Consider the following 18737-nt stretch of genomic DNA (forward strand, 5'->3'; position numbering starts at 1 on the left):
ACACAAGTTACCAACATGCTATACAACACCTAATGGAACCAGGATCCATTGCTATTCAGGTTGCTGCTTTGGACAGAGATCATTCAGCAAATTCCAATGAAGGAGTTCCATTAAAAAAACTCAACCCACTGACTTCCCTTTCAGATCAAACTTTTTTTGTCTGGTTCCAGCCCTTTCCATTTTATCATAACTGGATTAAGCTTGAAGCTCAAAATCAAAATGGAATGCTGGAAATTTATTCTGACTCAATAACATGTACTTATATAACACCTTAAACCTCAGATGTGTTGGCAAACAAAGGTTGACATTGAGCCACGTGATATTCAATCCGAATAAGTGTGGGGAGATGCACTTGGGTAGGACAACCAAGGCAAGGGTAATACACGAAGAGTGGCAGGATCCTGGGAAGCACCAAGGATCAGCAGGATCTTGATGTTCTTGTACACCAGTCCCTTAAGGTAGCTGGACTGGTGGCTAAAGTAATTAAGAATGCATATGGTATACTTGCCTTTATTAAGAGGCATAGAGTTTAACAGCATGGGGATTATGCTGGAACTATATATAATGTTGGTTAGGCCACGGCTAGGGTGTTGCAAGCAGTTCTGGAATCCATATTATAGAAGGGATGTGATAGCATTGAAAAAGGGTGTAGGGGAGATTTACCAGGATATTGCATAGGCTGGAGAGTTTTAGTTATGAAGAGAGATTGGATAGACTGGGGCTGTTTTCCTTGGAGCAGAGACAACTGAGGGGGGACATGATAGAGATGCATAAAATTATGAGGGGCTTAGGCAGGAAGAAACTTTTCCCCTTGGTGAACGAATCAATGTCCATGGGCCACAGATTTAAGGGGCAGGAAGTTTAGAGGTGATGCAAGGAAAAACATGTTCAACCAAAAAGTAGTGGCAGTCTGCAACTCACTGCCTGAAAAAAAAGGGTGAGAGGGGCCAGGGTCCTCATCATGTTTCAGTATTCAGACGCACATTTGCGATGTCAAGGCAGGCAAGGCTATGAGCCAAGTGCTGGAAAACAGGATTAGAATATTTGGGTGGTTTGGTTTTGAAGGATGCAGATGTGATGAGCCAAGGCCCTTTTTCTGTGCTGCAGACTTCTTATACAAGCACAGGTGACAAAACGTTTGGTCAAAAGAAGTAGATTTCAAGAGTATGCTACAGATGAGCTAGAATTAGAGAGGACAGCTGCATGGGAAGAGAATTCTAGAGTTCAGGGCTTTCAAAGCCAAAAAACACACAATTGCAAACATTGGGAAAATTGAAATTAGGACATGCAAGGTGGTCACAATTAGAGAAATGAGGAGAGTTATAGCTTGGAAGAGATTGGAGTTAAGGAGATGCAAAGCTGTTGAGGGATTTGAAAACAATAATGACAACATTAAAAAGTCAATTAAACATGAGCCAATGTACATCAATGACCACAGATGCAGTGGATAATCAGGATTGGGTGCAAGGACAGGGGCAGTTTTTGAATAGCTCAAATTTATGCATGGTGGAAAAGAGGTCAGCCAAATGAACCTTACAATGCCAGAGATAACAGACATAGGAGATACAGATAAAGGTTTCTATAGATGATTCCAGGAAGGGACAGAGACAGGTGACATTACAGAAGGAGAGATAGCTGGGCTTGGCAATGCGGTATAATGTGGGTTCAGAAGCTTATCTCACTATCAAATATAAAGTCAAGTTTGCAAATAGGCTGGTTCAGTGTGACCCGAATGGAGTCAGTGGCTAAGAAACAGCTAAAGGCACAGACTGAAGACAATACTTTCAGTGTTCTTGACATTTGTAGAAGATTACTGCTTATCTAGTACTGGATGTTTTTCAAGCATGTGACAAATTAAGAGACAGTGTTGTAGTCAAGAGAGGTGGTGTGAGATGAGTCAGCTTACAAGCAGAATTAAACATGTTTTTGGGCAATGTTACAATTCACCCTGAATGAGAAACAGTAATGTGCCCTTCCAAAATGCAAATAAAAACATTGATAGATAAGTTTGACACACCAGTATGGAACTGTTGCAAAATAAAAGGTTGACCTCTGCCTCAACGTATAGGCTCGGAATCAAAGAGACCACCACTGTCACACTGCATGTTTACAGCAGCAAAGAGAAAAAATAGCCGACAAAGAGCAACAGCCCTTCCTTTCAACGTGCAGCCAACAAACAGGATATTGAGAGATCGTTCTGGACTGGTAGATTTAAGTAGTAATATCCAATTTATGAGGGCACCAAAACTGTCGATCGGTTCACTTTGCATACGTGGAAATTATATGCTTCTGTGAAACAATTTAAGATGTTGCTAAAAAAGAGAGGCATGTTATCAAAGCCACTCATCAGGCCAAACAAGAATGCTAAATTCCAAACAATCAGGATCAGGATATTTCCTACTACGGGTGAAAAGGGTGCTAGCTGTGCAAGCTGACAGATTAGTTGAGGCATTACCATGGAGAAATCAATGCAAGTGAACAAATTATTTTGTTTGCAGAGAATAGGACTGTGTGTGAATACTTCAAATGAGTGAAGCAACATTACAGACACCATTGCAAGTTCCACTGATATCTTAAATTGATGGTCAGTATAGTCATTCACACAGATTGGAAGCGCTTCCCAATCACCAAATCACATCTAACAACAGATATTTTGTTTTGGATTTTGCAAGCGTGAGTACAATCTCCACTTTGCCTATTATGAACCACTGTTTGATCTGATCAGTCACTGACTGGGATTTATGTACCTGGAATTATACCATCACTGGAGTTTATACACAACGCTGCTCATTTGTATGGTAAATGGAATTACTTTTGGACTGACATCAGCATCCTGTTGGTGGAAAATGACATTCACATAGCCATTGCATAGTAGCAACATGAAACAACTTGCTTAACTTGTTCACATATTTGAGAAACTTTGCTTTTTCTGGTACTTTGAGGTGGATGGACACTTTTCATGCCCAAAGATGACAGTCTTTGGAACATTTGCAGGATAAAGCAAATTATAATAGAATCAGGATAGCTATTAGTATGCAGGATAGGTTTGACACTCCATTTCTGCATCATGCTTGCAAGTTGGGGAAGTGGCTAGAGTCCTTTAGGATGTTTTACTACAGTAGAGATGCTAAATAGATGGTACAGTGGTAGAATCAAGCATAAAATTTACCAGGCAGATAACATTCCGTGCTCCATTTTGACACATAAGCTAGTTTAACATTTAGCAACAATGGGAACATATTTAAAAATTGGATGAACTTTGGGGCTTCACTGCAACCATTAACCTCAGTATGTCAGTTTATCAAAGAATCCCTACAGTGCAGAAGGCCATTCAGATCCACACTGCCACTAAAAGGAAACATGTAATGTAATATCTCCTGTCACGTGCTTGAAATACAGCATGTTCTTTAACTGGTGTTTTGACTTAAAAGGTTTAACATGGACTGATCACTACAGCAACTGCATCATGTACAAGGATCAGCTGGAAGTTATTTCCGCAGATATCGGACTTGCTTGATGTCAAATTTATAGTACAGGTAGCATCTTCAATTCAGTGCAATGCTAGGAGCCTCACAATAATAATGTTTAAAGTTACATAAGAACATAAGAAATAGGAGCAGGAGTAGGCCATCTAGCCCTTCGAGCCTGCCCCACCATTCAGTAAGATCATGGCTGATCTGTCGTGGCTCAGTTCCACATTCCCGCCCTCTCCCCATAACCCATAATCCCCTCTCTTATCAAAAACCCATCAACCCGCATCTTAGAAGTATTTAGCGAGGCAGCCTCCACCACTTCAACGGGCAGAGAATTCCAGAGATTCACCACCCTTTGAGAGAAGAAGTTCCTCCTCAACTCCGTTCTAAATCACCCCCCCTTTATCTTGAGGCTGTGCCCCCTAGTCCTACTGTCCTTTGAGCGGGAAGAGTCTCTCCACCTCTATCCTATCCATCCCATTCAACATCTTATATGTCTCAATGAGATCTCCACTCATTCTTCTAAACTCTAACGAGTACAAGCCTAGTTTATTCAGCCTCACCTCATAATGCAACCCCCTCAACTCCGGCATCAGCCTAGTAAACCTCCTCTGCACTCCCTCCAAGGCCAATATCCTTGCATAAGTGCAGCGACCAAAACTGCACACAGTACTCCAGCTGTGGCCTCACCAGTGCCCTATACAGCTGCAGCAAGACCTCCCTACTTTTATATTCAATCCCCCTCACTATGAAGGCCAGCATCCCATTAGCCTTCCTGACCACCTGCTGCACCTGCAGGCTGGGTTTTTGTGACTCATGCACAAGGACCCCGAGGTCCCTCTGCACCGTCGCCTGCTGCAGTTTTTCGCCACGTAAGTAATAGTCCTTCCTACCAAAGTGGACCACCTCGCACTTGCCAACATTAAATTCCATTTGCCAGTTCCTGGCCCATTCGCCCAGCCTATCTAGATCCTTCTGCAGACTCTCCACACCCTCCACGCAATTTGCCGTTCCACCAATCTTGGTGTCGTCAGCAAATTTCGACACCATACACTCGGTTCCCTCCTCCAGATCATCTATATAAATGGTAAATAGCTGAGGCCCCAGCACCGACCCCTGGGGCATTCCACTAGTCACCAACCGCCAATCCAAATAGCACCCATTAACCCCCACTCTCTGCCTCATATTTGACAGCCAATCCTCTATCCACGCTAACAACCTACCCCCAACTCCATGCCCCCTTACCTTCTGCAATAACCTCGTGAGGTACTTTGTCAAACGCCTTCTGAAAATCAAGACAGACCACATCCACGGCTCTCCTCTATCCACCGCCCTAGCTCATTGTTCCGTGGGAGCACTGAAGAGGCTGTGATTTGCGAGTGGAGAGTTTGCGGGTGAGTACAGCGACTTTTTCTTTCTTTTAAAAACTAACTTTGTTTTAGTGGGGTTTTTTTTTGCTTGCTTTAAGTTTTACCCTGGAAGTAGTTGCGAGGGCACTTGGGTCAAGTTTTTTTTCTCACCCTACTATAAATTAGACCGGAGGGGATTCCTGATACTCTACATAGGTAGAGTATCCCAGCCCTCCCCCCTCCTCTAACCTAAAAAAGAAAGAGAGAGAGAGAGGGAGAGGCTCTGTCTGAGAGCAGGTAAGACTGCTTTTGTTTTTGTGTGTGCTGTAGGGGCTTTGGCTCACAGGGCCAAAGAGATAAGGTAAGTTATAAGTTTTTTTAAACTTTTTCCTCTGGGTTGCTAAAAGGGGCAAGTATGGGTGTGAGACCTGTATGTTGTTGCCAATGCTACATGTGGGAGGTCTTGGAAGCTCCTGGTCTACCAGACATCCACACCTGTGCTCGGTGTGTGGAGCTGCAGACCCTACAGAACCAGGTTAAGGAGCTGCAAATGCAGCTCGAGGACCTTTGGCTCATTCGGGAGAGTGAGGAGGTTACAGATAGGAGCTATCAGCAAGTAGTCACACCAGGGCAACGGGAAGAGAGCACTTGGGTAACTATTAGGAAGGGGAAACCTTGGGTGATGGAGAGCACACCGGTGGATGTCCCCCTTCAAAATAAGTACTCCGGCCTGAGTACTACTGGGGGGAGGACAGCTCATCTGAGGGAGGAAGCGGTGGCCAGGTCTCTGGAGCTGAGCCAGTAAGTCAAAAAATCAAAAAAGAGAGCAGAAAGGTAGTGCTAATAGGGGACTCCACAGTGAGGGGGGCGGACAGGCATTTTTGTGGACGTAGACGGGAGTCGCGGATGGTGGTTTGTCTCCCTGGGGCTGGGATTCGGGATGTCTCTGGGCGTGTCCCAGACATCCTGAAAGGGGAGGGTGAGGAACCAGAGGTTGTAGTGCATATAGGTACTACTGACGTAGGCAAGAGGGAGGCACTCGTGAAAAGGGACTATAGGGAACTGGGTAGGCAGCTGAGGAAGAGAAAAGCAAAGGTAGTAATCTCAGGATTGCTGCCTGTGCCACGGGAGAATGAGGGAAGAAATGGAATGAGGTGGAGGCTGAACGCGTGGCTGAGGGACTGGTGCAGAGGGCAGGGATTTCAGTTCCTAGATCACTGGGACCTCTTTAGGGGTAGGTGGGACCTGTACAGTAAGGATGGGTGGCACTTAAATCCCAGGGGGACTAATATCTTGGTGGGAAGACTGGCTAAGGCTACCGGGGGGACTTTAAACTAGAAAGGATGGGGGAAGGGAATTGTGATGGGGAGACTGGGATGGAGGAGGTTAGCTCCCAGGTAGGGGAGGACTGCAGGCAGTATGAGAGGGAGGTTAGACAGGGGGTGGAGAAGGGAAATGCCCAGACTGAGGGGCTGAAGTGTATATATTTTAATGCAAGGAGTGTAGTGAATAAGGTAGATGAGCTTAGGGCGTGGATTGCTGCTTGGGAATGTGATGTGGTGGCCATTACGGAGACTTGGATGTCTCAGGGACAGGACTGGGTACTTCAGGTGCCAGGTTTCAGATGCTTCAGGAAGGACAGGGAGGGTGGCAGAAGAAGTGGTGGAGTGGCACTGTTGATCAGGGACAGTGTCATGGCTGCAGAGAAAGAGGATGCCGTGGAGGGACTATCTACAGAGTCTCTGTGGGTGGAAGTTACGAACAGCAAAGGGTCGAAAACTTTGCTGGCTGTATTCTATAGGCCACCCAATAGTGACAGGGAAGTTGAAGTGCAGATAGGGAAACATTCTGGAGAGATGTATTAATAAGAGTTGTCGTGATGGGAGACTTCAATTTCCCAAACATCGACTGGAATATCCCTAGGGTAAGGGGTTTGGATGGGGAGGAGTTTGTTAGGTGTGTTCAGGAAGGTTTCCTGACACAGTATGTGGATAAGCCTACGAGGGGTGAGGCTGTACTTGACCTGGTACTGGTGAATGAACCAGGGCAGGTGATGGATCTCTCGGGAGGAGAGCATCTTGGGAATGGTGACCATAATTCTATCTCCTTCACAACTGCATTGGAACGAGATAGGATCAGGCAGGCTAGGAAGGTGTTTGTCTGGAGTAAGGGGAGATACGAAGAAGTCAGGAAGTTACTTGGGCAAATAAACTGGAAGGAGGCGTTGTTAGGGAAAAGTACCGAAGGAAGGTGGCGAATACTCAAGGAATGTTTGTCTGGAGCTCTGCATGACAACGTTCCGATGAGACAAGGAGGTTTGGTAGGTCGCGGGAACCGTGGTGCACGAAGGCTGTGGTGAACCTAGTCAGGAGGAAAAGGAAGGTGTACAAAAGGTTCAGGGAACTAGGAGAGGTTAAGGATCTTGAGGAGTATAAGGACTGTAGAAAGGAGCTTAAAAGGGAAATTAGGAGAGCCAGAAGGGGTCATGAGAAGACCTTGGTGGGTAAGATTAAGGAGAATCCCAAGGCCTTCTATAAATATGTGAAAGGTAAAAAGGATGAGAAGAGAAGGGATAGGCCCTATAAAAGGTGAAGGGGGAAAAGGTCTGTGTGGAACCAGAAGAAATGGCAGAGCTGCTTAATGAGTACTTTGCCTCAGCATTCACAGTGGAAGCTGATCTGGGAGATTTTGCTACGGATTTGCAGCAGATGGAAAAGATTGAGCATGTGGATATTAAGGAGGAGGATGTGTTAGAACTTCTGAATTCTATCAAGATAGATAAGTCACCGGGACCAGATGGGATGTACCCCAGGATACTGTGGGAGGCGAGGGAAGTGATTGCAGAGCCCCTGGCGATGATCTTTGCGTCGTCAATGGAGACGGGAGAGGTTCCGGAAGATTGGAGGATTGTGGATGTAGTTCCTATTTTCAAGAAAGGGAACAGGGACAGCCCGGGAAATTACCGACCGGCGAGTCTGACCTCAGTGGTTGGTAAGCTGATGGAGAGGCTTCTGAGGGACAAGATTTACGAGCATTTGGGGAGGTTTGACATGATCAGGAATAGTCAGCATGGATTTGTCAAGGGCAGGTCGTGCCTTACGAGCCTAGTTGAGTTCTTCGATAATGTGACTGAACGCATTGACGAAGGAAGTGCCGTGGACGTGGTGTATACGGACTTCAGCAAGGCATCTGATAAGGTCCCCCACGCAAGACTTCTTGAGAAGGTGAGAGGGCATGGGATCCAAGGGCCTTTGGCCTTATGGATCCAGAACTGGCTTGCCTGCAGAAGGCAGAGAGTGGTTGTGGATGGGTCTTTTTCTGCATGGAGGTCAGTCACCAGTGGAGTGCCCCAGGGATCTGTTCTAGGACCCTTGCTGTTTGTCATTTTCATAAATGACCTGGATGAGGAAGTGGAGGGATGGGTAAGAACATAAGAACGTAAGAACATAAGAAATAGGAGCAGGAGTAGCTCATCTAGCCCTTCGAGCCTGCCCCGCCATTCAATAAGATCATGGCTGATCTGTCGTGGCTCAGTTCCACTTTCCCGCCCTCTCCCCATAACCCTTAATCCCTTCTCTTATCAAAAACCCATCAACCCGCTTCTTAAAAATATTTAGCGAGGCAGCCTCCACCACTTCAACGGGCAGAGAATTCCAGAGATTCACCACCCTTTGAGTGAAGAAGTTCCTCCTCAACTCCGTTCTAAACCGCCTCCCCTTTATCTTGAGGCTGTGCCCCCTAGTCCTACTGTCTTTTTTGAGCGGGAAGAGTCTCTCCACCTCTATCCTATCCATCCCATTCATCATCTTATACGTCTCAATGAGATCTCCCCTCATTCTTCTAAACTCTAACGAGTACAAGCCTAGTTTATTCAGCCTCTCCTCATAGCTCAATCCCCTCAACTCCGGTATCAGCCTAGTAAACCTCCTCTGCACTCCCTCCAGGGCCAAAATATCCTTGCGCAGGTGCGGCGCCCAAAACTGCACACAGTACTCCAGCTGCGGCCTCACCAATGCCCTATACAGCTGCAGCAAGACCTCCCTACTTTTATATTCAATCCCCCTCGCTATGAAGGCCAGCATCCCATTCGCCTTCCTGACCACCTGCTGCACCTGCAAGCTGGGTTTTTGCGATTCATGCACAAGGACCCCGAGGTCCCTCTGCACCGTTGCCTGCTGCAGTTTTTCGCCACGTAAGTAATAGTCCTTCCTACCATTCTTCCTACCAAAGTGTACCACCTCACACTTGCCAACATTAAATTCCATTTGCCATTTCCTGGCCCATTCGCCCAGCCTATCTAGATCCTTCTGCAGACTCTCCACACCCTCCGCACAATTTGCAAGATTTGTAAGTAAGTTCGCTGATGACACAAAGGTCGGTGGTGTTGTGGGTGGTCTGGAAGGATGTCAGAAGTTGCAGCAGGACATAAATAGGATGCAGGACTGGGCGGAGAAGTGGCAGATGGACTTCAACACGGATAAATGTGTAGTCGTCCATTTTGGCAGAACCAACGGGATGAACGAGTACACTATCAAGGGCAAGAGTCTTAGTAGTGTTGAAGAGCAGAAGGATCTTGGGGTCCGGGTCCACAGGACTCTTAAATCGGCCTCGCAGGTGGAGGAGGTGATCAAGAAGGCGTATGGTGTACTGGCCTTCATTAATCGAGGGATTGAGTTTAGGAGTCGGGAGGTAATGCTGCAACTTTATAAGACCCTTGTCAGGCCTCATTTGGAGTACTGTGCGCAGTTCTGGTCGCCTCACTATAGGAAAGACGTAGAAGCTATTGAAAGGGTACAGAGGAGATTTACAAGGATGTTGCTTGGACTGGGAGGCATGCCTCATGAAGTTAGGTTGAGGGAGCTGGGACTCTTTTCCCTGGAGAGACGAAGGTTGAGAGGCGACCTGATAGAAGTTTATAAAATGTTGAGAGGAATAGGTAGGGTGGATTCTCAGAGGCTATTTCCCTGGGTTGAAATGGTCGCTACGAGGGGACACAGATTTAAGGTGCAGGGAGGCAAGTACAGAAGTGATGTTAGGGGTAAGTTTTTCACTCAGAGGGTGGTGAGTGAATGGAATCGGCTGCCATCAGTGGTGGTGGAGGCGAACTGGCTGGGGTCTTTTAAAAGACTTCTGGATGAGTATATGGGGTTTAATGGGATTGGGGGTTATAGATAGGTCTATAGATTGGTAGGTGTTGACGTGGTTGGTGCAACTCGTGGGCCGAAGGGCCTGTTTGTGCTGTGGTGTTCTATGTTCTAGACACATCCTCATAGAACTCCAATAAATTTGTCAGACACGACTTTCCCTTAACGAAACCGTGCTGCGTTTGCTCTATCAAGCAATTCCCCTCAAGATGCCTCGCTATTTCCTCCTTGATGACGGATTCTAACATTTTACCTACAACAGACGTTAAACTAACCGGCCTATAATTCCCTGCCTTTTGCCTGGCACCCTTCTTAAACAACGGTGTAACATTAGCCGTTTTCCAATCTTCCGGCACTTCGCCAGAATCCAGCGACGTTTGGAAAATAACCACCAAGGCATCCACTATCACCTCCGCCATTTCTTTCAGAACCCTTGGATGCATTCTATCCGGTCCTGGGGACTTGTCCACAATCAGCCCCTCCAGTCTGTCGAGCACCGCCTCTCTAGTAACAATAATGTCATTGAGACCCTCCAGTCCTACCATCTTTCCATCGCTAACACCCGGCAAATTATTCACGTCCTCCTTCGTGAGGGCCAAAACAAAAAAGTTATTCAAGACCTCAGCCATTTCCCCATCCCCTACCACTAAGTCCCACCTCTCATCCTCTAAGGGTCCAACGTTCACTCTAGCCAGCCTCTTCCTTTTTATATATTTATAAAAACTCTTGCTATCCTTTTTTATATTAAGCGCTAGCCCAGCTTCATAGTTTCTCCTACCCTTCTTTGTCAACTTTTAAACCTCTCCCAATCCTCTTCTCGCCCACTACTCTTAGCTACTCTAAATGCCTCTGCTTTTAATTTAACACTTTCCTTCACCTCCTTCGTTATCCACGGCTTATTACTTCTCCTCCTATGGCCCTTTTTAACCATCGGAATAAATTTCTGCTGAGCACCAAGAAAGATCTCCTTAAAGATCCTCCACTGCTCCTCAGCAGACATAACTTCCAACGCGCTCCCCCAGTCAACATTCGCCAATTCTTCTCTCATCCTACCGTACTCCCCTCTGTTCAAACAAAGGACGCGTGTCCGGGAACCCACTTTCTCCTCCTCCATCTGCACCAGAAACTCCACCATACAATGATCACTCTCCCCAAGAGGATCCTTCACCGCAAGGTCCCTAATTCTACCCGCCTCATTGCATAACACCAGATCCAACATAGCTCACTCCCTCGTCGGCTCCAACACACACTGTTCAAGGAAACTATCCCGGCAGCACTCCAAGAACTCCTCCTTGAGCCCACCGCGTCCAACATGGGTCGACCAATCAATATGTAGATTGAAATCCCCCATAATTATCGCCGTTCCATTCCTGCACGCTGTGCTTGCTTGCGCGTTAACAGCCAGCCCCACCTCCAGATCATTACTTGGGGGCCTATAGACGACACCCACCAGCGTCTTCTTCCCTTTGCTGTTCCTAATCTCCATCCACAACGATTCCACTTTCTGCTCGTTGGTTCCTATATCATCCCTTCCTACCACCCTGATGCTATCCTTAATCAGCAGAGCTACGACCCCCCCTTTTTCCTCCCGCCTATCCTTCCTAAACACTTGATACCCCTAGACATTCAGCTCCCAGTCCCTGTCACCTTGCAGCCACATCTCTGTAATGGCCACCAGCTCATATCCATTTGTGCTGATCTGCGCCACCAGCTCATCCACTTGATTCCGAATGCTTCGTGCATTTAGATAAAGTGCCTTCATCCCAGCCTTCACCTGGGCCCTATTTGCCAGAACGCCACCAACCATACTCACGCCTCCTACTCCTTTTATTATTGGGACATCCTTGGCCTCTTCCCTTACCTGTACCCTCTCCTTAACTTCAGACCCCGTAATGTCACCTACCCTCGCACCCTCCCCCCAATTAGTTTAAAGCCCTACCTACAGTCCTATTTACACGATTCGCCAGGACTCTGGTCCCAGCACGGTTCAGACCAACCCCATCCCACCCGAACAGGTCCCACCTACCCCAATACTGATGCCAATGCCCCATAAATTCAAACCCATTCCTCCCACACCAATCCCTGAGCCACCCACTCACTTCCTTAACCTTATCAACCTTACGCCCGTCTGCACTCGGTTCAGGCAGTAGTCCAGAGATAACCTTGTTGGTTCTACTTTTTAATTCCATTCCCAGCTTTTCATACTCCCTCCCCAGATCCTCAGTTTGCATTTTGCCTACGTCGTTGGCACCCACATGTACTACAACGACCGGATTCTCACCCTCCCACTCCAGGTTCCTCTGCAGCCCAGATGTGACATCCTGGACCTGAGCACCAAGCAGACAACATACCCTTCTATGCACTTTGTCATTGTGACAAAGGACAGTGTCAATACCCTTAACCCCACTGTCCCCAATTACGACTACGTTCCTTATCACCTTCTCTTTGCCTATATCCTGCGTCTGCATCACTGTACTGTGTGCAGTTTGCTCACCAACCTCACCTCCCTCGTTCTTGTCCACACTGGAAGCAAGAGCCTCAAACCTGTTATGCAGATTGAGAGGCTGAGGCATTTGGTCCCCACCCTCCTTCCTCCTCTCAGCAGCCCCCTCTTGTTCCTGACCCTTAGAGTTAGCCAGTCTGGGGTGGGGGGGTGTGTATGTGTGGATGTCTCTTGCACCCCATTGACAATGGCAGCCTCTTTCCCCCTGATGAGCCTCAGTGTCTGAAGCTCAGAGGCCAGCTCATCTATCCTGAGCTGGAGCTCCTCCAGCAACATGCACTTACTGCAGACATGGTCACTGGGAAGGACCTTGGGGTCCACCAGCTCCTACATCATACAGAAACAGCACATCACATGCCCCTGCATTATTCACTGTAGTAGTATTGAAAATTTCCACACGAACTTACCTGGCCCTTTTTCTCCCAAGCCCTTTGATCCTAAGCCCTAACAGCTCACTCTACTTCCCTCTCACTCCGCTGCCCACACCAGGCCTCCTTTTAAACCTGGCGCTGTTTTAATGCCTGCTCACCCACAAATCCCTGCTATCCACTCCCTTAGAATTCTTAAAGCGGTAAATACAAAAAGCCCGCAAAAATGCTTTTAAATGACTTAAACAGTTCTACGAGGCAAGTTCTCACTACGAAAGTGCTTTAAACTTATTTAAACAGGTTTTTAAACAGGTAATTTCTTATCTGACTTTCTGCTCCCTCACTTGAGTTCTCTTATAGAATTTAAAAGCAGTGTATTTATTGAGCAAATACAGTAATTACGCTATATCAGTTACCTTCCAGACATAACCAGTTTAAATGGTTTCTTTGATGAAATTGGAGATAATTTGCCAGGTCCACATAAAGCTACTGAGCAGTAGAAAGTTGGCGTCCATTAAGCAGGTGGCGGCGGCAGCAGCAGCAACAACATGCATTTATATAGCACCGTTAACATACAAAATGTTCCAGGGCATTTAAGGTGGTCATAAAACAGAATTTGGCATGTCAAATTAGGGCAGGTGATCAAAAGCTTCGTCTAAAAAAGGTAGGCATTAAGGGACATCTTAAAGAAGGAAAGGTGAAGCAAGGCAGAGAGGATTAGGGAGGGAGCGCCAGAGTATAGGCTCTAGGCAGTTGATAACATGACAGCAAACGACATACCAACTGTGGTCTTTGCTATCTCCATACTGAAATGATAGTCAAGATTACATCTTAGGCCTGGATATGGCAACTGACTTAATACACCTTTTAAAAATGGACAATTAGACAATGAAATGTTTGGATTACCACTTACAAGACTCTCAAAGAACCTCTGATAATACAAAAACCATGGCTCAATAAACGGCTTCAAACTACCAGGGAAGTCCTTGGGCTATCTCCTCTGCTGACTGTGCTCTTCTCCACCCCACAGCCTGCTTGATATATTCACTGTCAGCAACAATGTGATCTTTCTCAAGACATGGACTTTAACTTCAATCCAAGCCTTCATTCAAGAACAAATATCTACACCCACTTCTCAAACAGTTGCTCAAAAAAGGTCTACTTTAGACACACTTAGCTTATTCATGCAAATAAAGCTCATGTGTTTATTGTAGGAAGAAAATGTTCACCCTCCTCCATTTGTGACTAGATCTTTGACTTCTGAACCCACAGACCGTAATCAGTAAGGTTAGGCAATGACATCTCTTCTTCATGACTATCTTCAACACCAAGCCCCTATTATACCTCTTGTATACTTATGACTGTGCAGCCAAATTCCGCTCCAATTCCATTTTCAATTTTGCTGATGACACTACCATAGTAGGTTGGATCTCAATGACAAGACAGAGTACAGAAAAGAGATTGAGATTCTAGTGCAATGACATTAATCTCTTTCTCAATGTCAGTGAAGCAAAAGAAATAGTCACTGATTTCAAGAAGTGTAGTGGAGGACATGTTTGTCAACATCAACGATGAAATCGAAATGGTTGAGCACTTCAAGCCTCTAGGTGTCCAGATCATCAAGAACCTGTCCTGATGTCTCCACACTGATGCTGCAGTTATGCAAGCCCACCCATGGTATGGTCTATTTTTTCAGGAGGCTCAGGGCATTCAACATGTCCACTACAACTCTCTCCAACTTTTACAGGTGCACCACAGAAAACATCCCTTCCAGGCGTGTCAGTTAGGTATGACTCCTGCTCCAATCAAGGTTGCAAGAAACTACAAAGGGTTGTGAATGTAGCCCAGTCCATCATACAAACCAGCCTCCTACTGATTCTGCCTACACTTCCCGCTGCCTCAGTAAAGCAGCCAGCATAATCAAGAACCTAATGTACAAAAGTCAGATCTCATACCAACCAATTCAAGACCAGCTTCTTCCCTGCTACCAGACTTTTGAATGGACCTATTAAACTGATCTTTCTCTACAGCCTAGTCATGACTGTAATACTATATTCTGCGCCCTCTCCCTCCTACGAATTCTACAAATGGTATGTTGTGTATAGCTTGCAAAAACAATATTTTTCACTGTATCTCAATACGTGACAATGAATCAAAGGCAGAGAAAGAGCCATTTGGCCAACTGATGATGAAACTGAGATGCAAGACAGGCATCATCTTTAGAATACATATATAAACTGATTCCATACTTACAGACACCATCAGAATCAAGAATTAGGGAAGACGTGTGATATGGTAAAGAATAAACCTTAGAACACGCAGTGAACAACCAAATGTATTAACTAGAAAGTAAAATTTGTGTTTATACAGCTCCTTTCACAATTTTTGGATACGACAATCCACTTAACATCCAATCAAGTATTTCTGAAGTGCTATCACGCTTTGTAGGAAACACGATTGCTAACTTGCACATAGCAAGTTCTAAACAATAACGACAATCATCTGTTTTAGTCTCTGGGGGCTAAATATTAACCAGGACATCTTCAAAATAGTACTATGGGATTACTTACATCCATTTGAAGGGCAGATATGATGTCTCAACGGAAAAACAGATTCCCTGAAAATAGAACATTTCTCAGCAGGTGAAACCATAAAAGATGGACCACAGATGAAATGAAAGATAGTTGGGTAGAGGAAAGACAGCTGAATAGGATTGAATGGTTGACTGTAAGTGAAGGAATATTGCAATCATGCTTGCTGATGACATTTTCCATTCCAGTAAGTCTCAGTCCTCTACACTATCAGTTTGCCAGGTACGCTATTGCTTGATAAGCAGTAATCCTCTCCAGCTACGTGTTGGGAAAACAGAACCCATGGTGTTTCAGGCTAAACCATAAAATAAAGACTTGTCATAGCCAACTGCACCTCACTTCCTGGTCACCAGTTTAGGTGAAAGCAGTAGGCTAACATCCTCATTGTCGTCTATTCCCTCTGAACCACAAACTTTTTTTACCTCTAACAGTAGACGCCTCTACCCTTACTTCAACCTATCTGCTGAAACCTTTACTTCTGTGCTATCACCTCCAGACTTCATTACTCCAGTACTCAGCCAGCCTGCGATCGATGATCATGTACATTTCACTTCTACTGCCTGTATCTTATCGTTCACTAAGTCCACGTTATTCATATCCTCAATCCTTGGTCTCAAATTCTCATTCTGGCTTTTACTATCTTCATAGGCTTTACCTTCTTAAATTTCCAGCCTGGTCCAAGCCTACAATCTCACCTCCCCATTTCCTTGATTCAGACATCTAATCCCAACTATTATGCCTTCAGTCCTCTCTGCTTGAATGCTCTTCTCAACCTCCTCCACCTTGCATTCCTCCTTCAAGACCCACTGAAACCCATGACTAAACTGTTCCAAAACTCTCCTTCACCTTGTTACTTATTTCTTCATATCTCCTACATGCACTGGGATTTCTAGCTGTGCTCTCTAAAGACTAGGCGATAGTCCGAATGGTCACCTTCTGCACTGTAGGGATTCCCGTTTTGACCAGTTGTCCTTTTGGTCCTGTTGGGCCAAAACACAAGCTGGTCTTTGAACAAGGAGTAGTTTCACAAAATGGCATATTTGAGAGTCTTAGGAGTCAGAGGTTTACAGCATGGAAGCAGGTCCTTTGACCCAACTCCTCCATACTGCCCAGTTTTTGGCATTAAGCTAGTCCCAATTGCCCACATTTGGCCCAAATCCCTCTATACCCATCTTAACCATATAAGTGTCTAAATGCTTTCTGAAGACAATATTATACCTGTCTCTCCTACTACCTCTGGCAGCTCATTCCAGACACAATACCACGTGTAAGAAAAATTGCCCCTCTGGCACCTTTTGTATCTCTTCTCTCTCAGCTTATGTCCTCTAGACTCCCTTATCTTTGGGAAAACGTATTGACTATCTACCTAATTTATGCCCTTGATTATTTTAACCCTCCATGCTACAGAGAAAAAAAGGCTGTCTATCCAGCCTCTCCTTATAACTCAAACCATCAAGTCCCAACAGCATCCTCGTAAATTTTTTGAACTTTTTCTAGTTTAATAATATCTTTTCTGTAATAGGGTGAACAGAACTGTACACAGTATTCCAAGCTATGAACTTGTACCCCTAGATCTCTTTGCTCTATATCTCTCCCCAATTCCCTATTAACCGAGTAAGTTCTGGTTCGAGAAGTCTATTAAGTGCACCTTCACGTTTTCGCCCCCCAGAGTACCTTACGCTGTCAATACTATAATTACTGAGCCATTGTTCTGAATGTCCCTACCATCTGGAGGCCTGAGCACATCTTAGATTGATATTTTGCTGCAGTATTGAGGATGTTGCACTGTCAAAGTACCATTTTCAGATGAAATATTAAACTCAAAATCTTGTGTGTCTTGAAAGGAGAGAGATCCCATGGCACTATTCAAGGAAACCAGGGACGTTTTAAGTCTCCTTGCCAAGATTTATCCTTCCCCCCTCCAGAAGTCATTAAGAATTATTTTGCCCCCATCTCATTGCTATTATGTAAAATCTGGCTCTCTCATACCTATAACTTCAGAAGTTGCTTACTGCTGTGAATTGCTTTGGAACATCCAGAAGATATGAAAGGTGCATTTGGGAATCATGAATTCTTACAGCACAGGATGCCACGTGTCGTGTCTTGGGTTTGATTATTACTGTCACATGTATTAACATACAGTGAAAAGTATTGTTTCTTGCATGCTATATAGACAAAGCATACCATTCATAGAGGAGGAGGGGCTGCAGAGTGTAATGTTATAGTCATAGCTAGGGTGTAGAAAAAAATCAATTCAATGCAAGGTAGGTCCATTCAAAAGTCTGATGGCAGGACGGAAGAAGCTGTTCTTGAGCCAGTTGGTACATGACCTCAGACTTTTGTATTCTTTTCCCGAAGGAAGGTGGAAAGAGAATGTCCAGGTGCGTGGGGGCTTTAATTATGCTGGCTGCTTTGTCGAGGCAGCAAGAAGTGTAGACAGGGTCAATGGATGGGAGGCTGGTTTGCATGATAGACTGGGCTATATTCATGACCTTTTATAGTTCCTTGCAGACTTAGGCAGGAGCCATACCAAGCTGTGATAGAATGCTTTTTATGGTGCATGTTTAAAAGTAAGAGAGTCATAGCTGACATGCCAAAATTTACTGTCTTCTGAGAAAGTAGAGGCTTTGGTGGGCTTTCTTAACTATAGTGTTAGCATGGGGGGGGGGGGGGGAAAGAGAGAGAGAGAGAGAGAGAGAGAGAGAGAGAGAGAGAGAGAGAGAGAAAACCAGGACAGATTGTTGGGTGATCTGGACACCTAAAAAAACTTGATGCTCTCAACCCTTTCTACTTTGTCCCCAGTGAGTAGATGGGGGCATGTTCTCCTTTACGTTTCGTGAAGTTGATGACAATCTTTTCTTTTAAATAATTATTCAAATTAGCCCCACAATGCAGCTTCCCCTCAACCACCCTGCAAATCAAGTCCCCTTCCAAGAGCATAGCCTTTTGAAAATTAGTATGGAGCCTGATTCTACTGCCCTTTCATATCATGACAGCCCCATATGAAATGATTTCTTAAAATCTATGTTCTCTGATTGTCACCCCATTTGCAATATCACAATCTATCATTTTTCAATCTCTCTCTGAGCATCAGCTTCTCAAATCTCACCACATAAGTGAACTCCCTCATATCACCCTGGTGTACCTTCTCTGTCCCCTTTCCAGGACGTCAACAGCCTTCCTAAATTGTGTTCAAAACCATTCACAAATATCTTACTGAAGCTCAGTGGCTTAGAAAAGAATATTTAAGTTGTAGTAAACCTATCTACAAAGTCAAACGTAACACCGTTTTTTTCCTTTAAAAAGCCT

At 45.3% G+C, this 18737-nt stretch overlaps 1 protein-coding gene across 2 annotated transcripts in view; it reads right to left on the reverse strand.

The window, feature by feature from the left end:
- oser1 (oxidative stress responsive serine-rich 1) overlaps positions 1-18737 on the reverse strand; it is a 51137-nt gene that overhangs the window by 23516 nt on the left and 8884 nt on the right. The window lies entirely within an intron of this gene.

This window comes from Carcharhinus amblyrhynchos, chromosome 16 (assembly GCF_965287045.1).
Source record: "Carcharhinus amblyrhynchos chromosome 16, sCarAmb.v2.hapA, whole genome shotgun sequence".
In the NCBI taxonomy this organism is placed as follows: domain Eukaryota; kingdom Metazoa; phylum Chordata; class Chondrichthyes; order Carcharhiniformes; family Carcharhinidae; genus Carcharhinus; species Carcharhinus amblyrhynchos.